Genomic DNA, 6993 nt, shown 5'->3' on the forward strand with positions numbered 1-6993 from the left:
CTGAAGGACAGATAAGCCTTGGGTGTAATTGGTAGACATCGAGCTAAACGGCTTAACTCATTATAAGTTGCAATAGTAAACCAGTGGCCTCTTTCTGCACTCAGGTTTGATGGCCCATTATCCCTGGTTGCAAAGCCGACGAGGGAGATAGTGGCACAGGGGAATGTCACTGGACTAGTGGTGAAATTTGAATCTGAGAAAATCTGGATGTTAAAATTTAGTCCAAAGACATTTTTTTGTAAAAACCCATCTGGTTCTATAATTGCCCTTTGGGTAGGAAATTTGCCATATTTAGCTGCTCTGTTATCAACACTACCCATATCCCATCAACAATTTTCTTAAAAAAGTTACCATGTTTGAAAAGTACATTACACAAATGCTGATATTTTTGATTTTCTTAAAATGTATTGGTTTGTGGGAAGTGGGCCTCGCTGCCTCATTGCCTTGGAATGGTTTGTCCCAATATGTTTTGCAACACGCAGACAAGCAGAAAGGTAATTTCCTAATTCAAAACAACCTGTGAAGGATTTGAATTGACTAAATAAAGAAATACTTTTTCCAGTGGGAAACAAGTTAGTAAACAAGTAACGCCGATCAGGATGGTAGGTAATGGCCTAGTGACATTATCACTAGCCTATTAATCTAGAGACCCAGGTATAGACTTGGGTTCAAATCCTGCCATGGCAGATGGTGGATTTGAATTCAATAAACATTTGGAATGAAGAGTCTAATGGTGACCATGAATCCATTGTCAGGAAAAATTCATCTGTTTCACTACTGCCTTTTAGGAAAGGAAACTGCCCTCCTTACCTGGTCTGGCCAATACATGACTCCAGAGTCACAATAATGGGGATGACTCTTAACTGCCCTCTGGGCAATTAAGGGTGGGCAATAAATGCTAGCCAAGCCAGTGACACCCTCATTCTGTGAATGCATATAGAAGAAACAAAAATCAGCAAAGAACCAGAATGGGATTGAGGATGTTTTCTTGAATGATTTGAAGGAAGCAGATTCAATTGTAACGGGGACTTCGAGGCGTGCTGGGAAAGGAAACTTTCGCAGGGCTCTAGGAAAAGAACAGTGGAGGGGCACTAACTGAGTACAATGGAGCTGAATGGACTCATCCTTCTAGCCTGTAAAGTTCCAGGATTTTCTTGCAACTGAATTCAAATTCTCAAATTGCTCTTGTGGGAGTTGACCTCATATTCTCTGGCTCATTAGCTTAGGCTTTTCTGTATTACTAATCCAGTAACATAATCACTTCACTATCGTATCTAAATTAAAAACAACACTACTGTGGATCCCAGAAACCAACATACAAATGCCTGGAAACACCCAACAGTTCAACATTGTGGATGGAAAGGAGTAGTGGGAATTCAGATCAATTTTCTTTCATTTGAAATAAGGACAATGTACTATTAGATTTGAGCAGAGAAAAAGACCAATGGTTTACTGTGGCAACTTGTACAGATTAAACAGAAGTATACAGGTCATTAGGAAAGATTATAGAATTATCCTTTATGTGAGGGGAGTTGAATACAAAAGCAGAGAGGATGTGCTTCAGTTATGCATGGCATGGGTGAGACCACATCTGGAATATTGAGTTCAGTATTGGTCTCCTTATTTACGGGAAGGTATAAATATATCGAAAGTAATTCAGGGAAGATTTATACCTGGTATATGTGAGTTGTCTGCACAGGGGAAAGTTAAATAGGTTGGGTTTGTATCCTGCTGACATGATTAACATGCGGAAAATCTTGTGGGGTCTTGAAAAGGTACACGTGGAATTGTTTCCTATTGAGGGAGAATCAAGAGCTCCGGGTGACTGTTTAGAAATAAGGGGTTGCTCTTTTTAAACAAAGAAAGGGATGTTTTTAACATGGAGAGTCGAGTCTTTGGAATGCACCTCCTCAAAGAATGGTGGAAGCAACCACTAAATATTTTTAAGACAGGGGTGTATAGATTCTTGATAAGCGAGGGGCTGAAAGATTATTGGGAGTTAGATGAAAATGTGCATTTAATCAAATCAGCCATGGTCTTATTGAATCTCAGTGGCCAGCTCATGCACATTATACATAGGGTCATGTGGTAGTGAGGAGCAGCTTTTGGATCAATGCAGAGCTAGGAAAATCGAGGGCTAGAGCAGGGAAGGAACATAAGGGGCTAGAACTGTGATCAGATGGAAGGCAGGAGTAGCACGATTATAAAAGAGATAGGGGATTCATAACAGAAAACAAAAGATGGATCCAGTTGCTGAAAGAGAACAGCCAAGGAGAGAAGTATAGAAAATCTGGTAAAATTAGCATCGACCTGTGAATATGGTGGGAAAAAAGCAGGAAATCCCATGGGTGAGAAATATCCACTATACCAGTTCTGTATACTGTTGCCCCATCTATCGGCAGCACAAAATGTTGATAAGGATTGGCTTTTCTGCTTCTCACCATCCTGTAATATTCTCAACTTGAGCGAAAAATGTCCTAATAACTCAAGTCCCTTTTCATAGTCATAACGATTTGCTTCTGTACATCCTACTGAAGCTCTATTGCAGTTTTTCCATTATTTTTCTTGAATATTCCAATGTTTTCCTGACCAACTTCCCATCTTTCACCCTCTATAAATAGAACCTCAATAAATATAACCTCAGCCAAAATTCTTCAGCCCATCTATTTACCTGTGCCAAATCCCAGTCACCTATCACTCCTGTACTTGGCTACATTGGCTCCCAGTCCCTCAGCACCTTCACTTTCAAATCCTTCCACAGCCTCTCCCCTTATGTTTCTGTAACCTTCTTTAATCCTGGAATTCTCTGGGAAATCTGTATCCAATAAACTCCACACTATGATACCATTACAACTTCCTTCTCACTATCACTGTCAGTTATACCTTCAGCTGTTGAGGCTTTAGATTACCTCCCTAACCACTCCAATTCTCTGACCTCCTTTAAAGTTAGAAACATAGAAAATTGGAGCAAGAGTCTTCCATTCAGCCCTTCGAGCCTGCTCTGCCATTCATAGAGTCATAGAGATGTACAGCATGGAAACAGACCTTTCGGTCCAAACTGTCTATGCCGACCAGATATCCTTACCCAATCTAGTCCCACCTGCCAGCACCTGGCCCATATCCCTCCAAACCCTTCCAATTCATATACCCATCCAGATGCCCCTTAAATGTTGCAATTGTACCAGCCTCCACCACTTTCTCTGGCAGCACATTCCATACACGTACCACCCTCTGCATGAAAAAGTTGCCCCTTAGGTCTCTTTTATATCTTTCCCCTCTCACCCTAAACCTATGCCCTCCAGTTCTGGACTCTCCCACCCCAGGGAAAAGACTTCGCCTATTTACCCTATCCATGCCCCTCATAATTTTGTAAACATCTATAAGGTCACCCCTCAGCCTCTGACACTCCAGGGAAAACAGCTCAGCCTGTTCAGCCTCTCCCTGTAGCTCAAATCCTCCACCCTGGCAACATCCTTGTAAATCATTTATGAACCCTTTCAAGTCTCACAACAACTTTCCGATAGGAACGAGACCAGAATTGCACACAATATTCCAACAGTGGCCTAACCAATGTCCTGTATAGCCGCAACATGACCTCCCAACTCCTGTACTTAATACTCTGACCAATAAAGGAAAGCATACCAAACGTCTTCTTCATTATCCTATCTACCTGTGACTCCACTTTCAAGGAGCTATGAACCTGCACTCCAAGGTCTCTTTATTCAGCAACACTCCCTAGGACCTTACTATTAAGTGTATAAGTCCTGCTAAGATTTGCTTCCCCAAAATGCAGCACCTCACATTTATCTGAATTAAACTCCATCTGCCACTTCTCAGCCCATTGGCCCATCTGGTCCAGATCCTGTTGTAATCTGAGGTATCCCTCTTCGCTGTCCACTACACCTCCAATTTTGGTGTCATCTGCAAACTTACTAACTGTACCTCTTATGCTTGCATCCAAATTATTTATGTAAATGACAAAAAGTAGAGGACCCAGCGTCGATCCTTGTGGCACTCTACTGGTCACAGGCCTCCAGTCTGAAAAATAACCCTTCTACCTTTGAGCCAGTTCTGTATCCAAATGGCTAGTTCTCCCTGTATTCCATGAGATCTAACCTTGCTACTCAGTCTCCCATGAGGAACCTTGTCGAATGCCTTACTGAAGTCCATATAGATCACATCTACTGCTCTTCCCTCATCAATCCTCTTTGTTACTTCTTCAAAAAACCCAATCAAGTTTGTGAGACATAATTTCCCACACACAAAGCCATGTTGACTACCCCTAATCAGTCCTTGCCTTTCCAAATACACGTACATCCTGTCCCTCAGGATTCTCTCCAACAACTTGCCCACCACCGAGGTCAGGCTCTATAGTTCCCTGGCTTTCCTTACCACCCTTCTTAAACAGTGGCACCATGTTTGCCAACCGCCAGTCTTCCGGCACCTCACCTGTGAGTATCGATGATACAAATATCTCAGCAAGATGCCCTGCAATCACTTCTCTAGCTTCCCACAGAGTTCTCGGGTACACCTAATCAGGTCCTGGGGATTTGTCCACCTTTAACCATTTCAAGACATCCAGCACTTCCTCCTCTGTAATCTGGACATTTTGCAAGATGTCACCATCTATTTCCCTACAGTCTGTATCTTCCATATCCTTTTCCACAGTAAATACTGTTGGAAAATACTCGGTTAGTATCTCCCCCATTTTCTGCTGCTCCACACAAAGTCTGCTTTGCTGATCTTTGAGGGGCCCTATTCTCTCCCTAGTTACCCTTTTGTCCTTAATATATTTGTAAAAACTCTTTGGATTCTCCTTAATTCTATTTGCCAAAACTATCTCATGTCCCCTTTTTGCCCTCCTGATTTCCCTCTTAAGTATACTCCTACTTTCTTTATACTCTTCAAAGGATTCACTTGATCTATCCTGTCTATACCTTACATATGCTTCCTTCTTTTTCTTAACCAAACCCTCAATTTATTTAGTCATCCAGCATTCCCTATACCTACCAGCTTTTCCTTTCACCATGATAGGAATATACCTCTGCCTACCTCTCTTACCTTTCCTGGAGTTAACCCATCTATGTGACTGTATCTGAGACATCCCCCCTTCCTATATCTGCCATCCATCACATACTGTTGTTGTTGCAAATTCCTCATTGCTTCTAACTGTCTCTCCAACTGATCCATTCGATCTGATAAGATTCGCATCCAACAGCATTTATGGCAGATATAATCTGCAGTAACCCTTAAACTCTCTTTGAACTTCCACATCTGACAAGAAGTACATATCACTGCAAAGGCCATTTTTGCTCCTTCACAATCTACAGACCCAGAAAATAACACCGTCTTATTCCTCTACAAAACACTGCCCCAGGTTAAATTAATAGTTATGGCTTATATTTTAAGTTTAATCAAGAGACATATCTCCAAAAACATATAATTAAGAAAGAATCCACTCTACTCACTACTGCAGCCTTTCTATGGGACACACTCAATATGATCATGACTGATCATTCAACTCAGTAACCTGTTCCCACTTTCTCCCCATGTCCTCTGATCCCTGGGCTAAGAACTAAACGTAACCCCTTCTTGAAAACATTGAATGTTTTAGCCTTAACCACTTTCTATGGCAGAAAATTCCACAGGCTCACCACTCTCTGGGTAAAGAGATTTCTCCTCATCTCAGTCCCAAATGGTCTATCCTGCATTCTTTGACTGTAACCCCTGGTTCTGGACTTGCCAGTAATCAGGAACATCTTTCTTGCATTTATACAGTTAGAATTTTATAGGTTTTTATGAAACCCCCCCCCTCATTCTTCACAACTCCAGTGAATACAGTCCTAACTGATCAAGTATCTCTTCATGCATTAGTTGTGCCATGCAAGGAACCAATTGGTAAATCTTTGTTGCACTACTCTATCGCCAGAATATCCCTCCTCAGATAAGGAGAGCAAAGGTGCACACAGTACTCCAGGTGTAGCCTCACCAAGGCCCTGCATAAGTGCAGCAAACCAGTGTTGCTTAAAATTTGACTTAATGACACCTACTAGCAAGAGGCACTGTATATGTGAAGCAGTTTGATTGGATCAAGCTTAAATGTTGTGATCTGCTAAGATTGACTGAACGTGCATCATTTGCTATTCATGTTACACTCCAGAGGCTTGAGCACTTATGATGGTGGAGTGGACATTGAGCTTCTTCCTAGGCTGCTGACTGCGAGGTGGCATCATTCGGTTGACATGGTCTGGTGGCATGGCCTTGATGGCTGGCCTTGAAGAAGTTGAAAGTGCCGCTGTGCCCTACCCAATCCAGCAGGACCTATATCCCAGGGTTCAGCACTTTGCTCTCTCCAAACTCCTCTGAAATTCAACTTTATGTCTTGACAAATTTATTTACTGTCTGACCCTTAATCAGAATCCCACATTGTACACACATCTTACTGTAACCACCTTGTGACTATTTATTAAATTAATTAGGTCAATAACTAGAGGTTGTTATAATTGGCAAGACATTTAGAGGGAAGGTGAGGAGAAATTATTTCAGTCAGAGAAATGCCAGTAACTGTGTGATGATGGTGGCCTGTTAACAAGGTTATGTTGCCCTTGTTTTTTTTTCAAGAGGGGTTGTAAAGGCAGTGGTTCGGATATGTCTGGATCTGGCACTTTAAACAATGGCTGGGGAGTGGCTGGCTCTCCCAGTTCAGGTTTCTTATAGTTTGGTTTAATTTTAACAAGCAGTCAAAAAAATTGCTGGGGGAAGCAGCTATAGTGAAAAGAGGGTCCATGCTTCAGCAGATGTCTTGCCTGAACCTTCTCTCTGAAATCTTTCCTGCCTGTCAGAACCTGTGTTTGAATTTACCTTTTGCCAAGGGGTGTGTTTATGGGATGTTGCAGAGATTGGAACAGCTCCTTCGTAAGTTGCGGCATCATGTTGGTTGGGTTTCAAATAGGTTGTTATTCTAAATTCTGTTTTCTTTTGTTCATGTTTCAT

Source organism: Chiloscyllium plagiosum, unplaced genomic scaffold (genome assembly GCF_037043375.1).
Source record: "Chiloscyllium plagiosum isolate Xiang-an unplaced genomic scaffold, Cpla_swu_hap1 HiC_scaffold_28, whole genome shotgun sequence".
NCBI classification, from domain to species: domain Eukaryota; kingdom Metazoa; phylum Chordata; class Chondrichthyes; order Orectolobiformes; family Hemiscylliidae; genus Chiloscyllium; species Chiloscyllium plagiosum.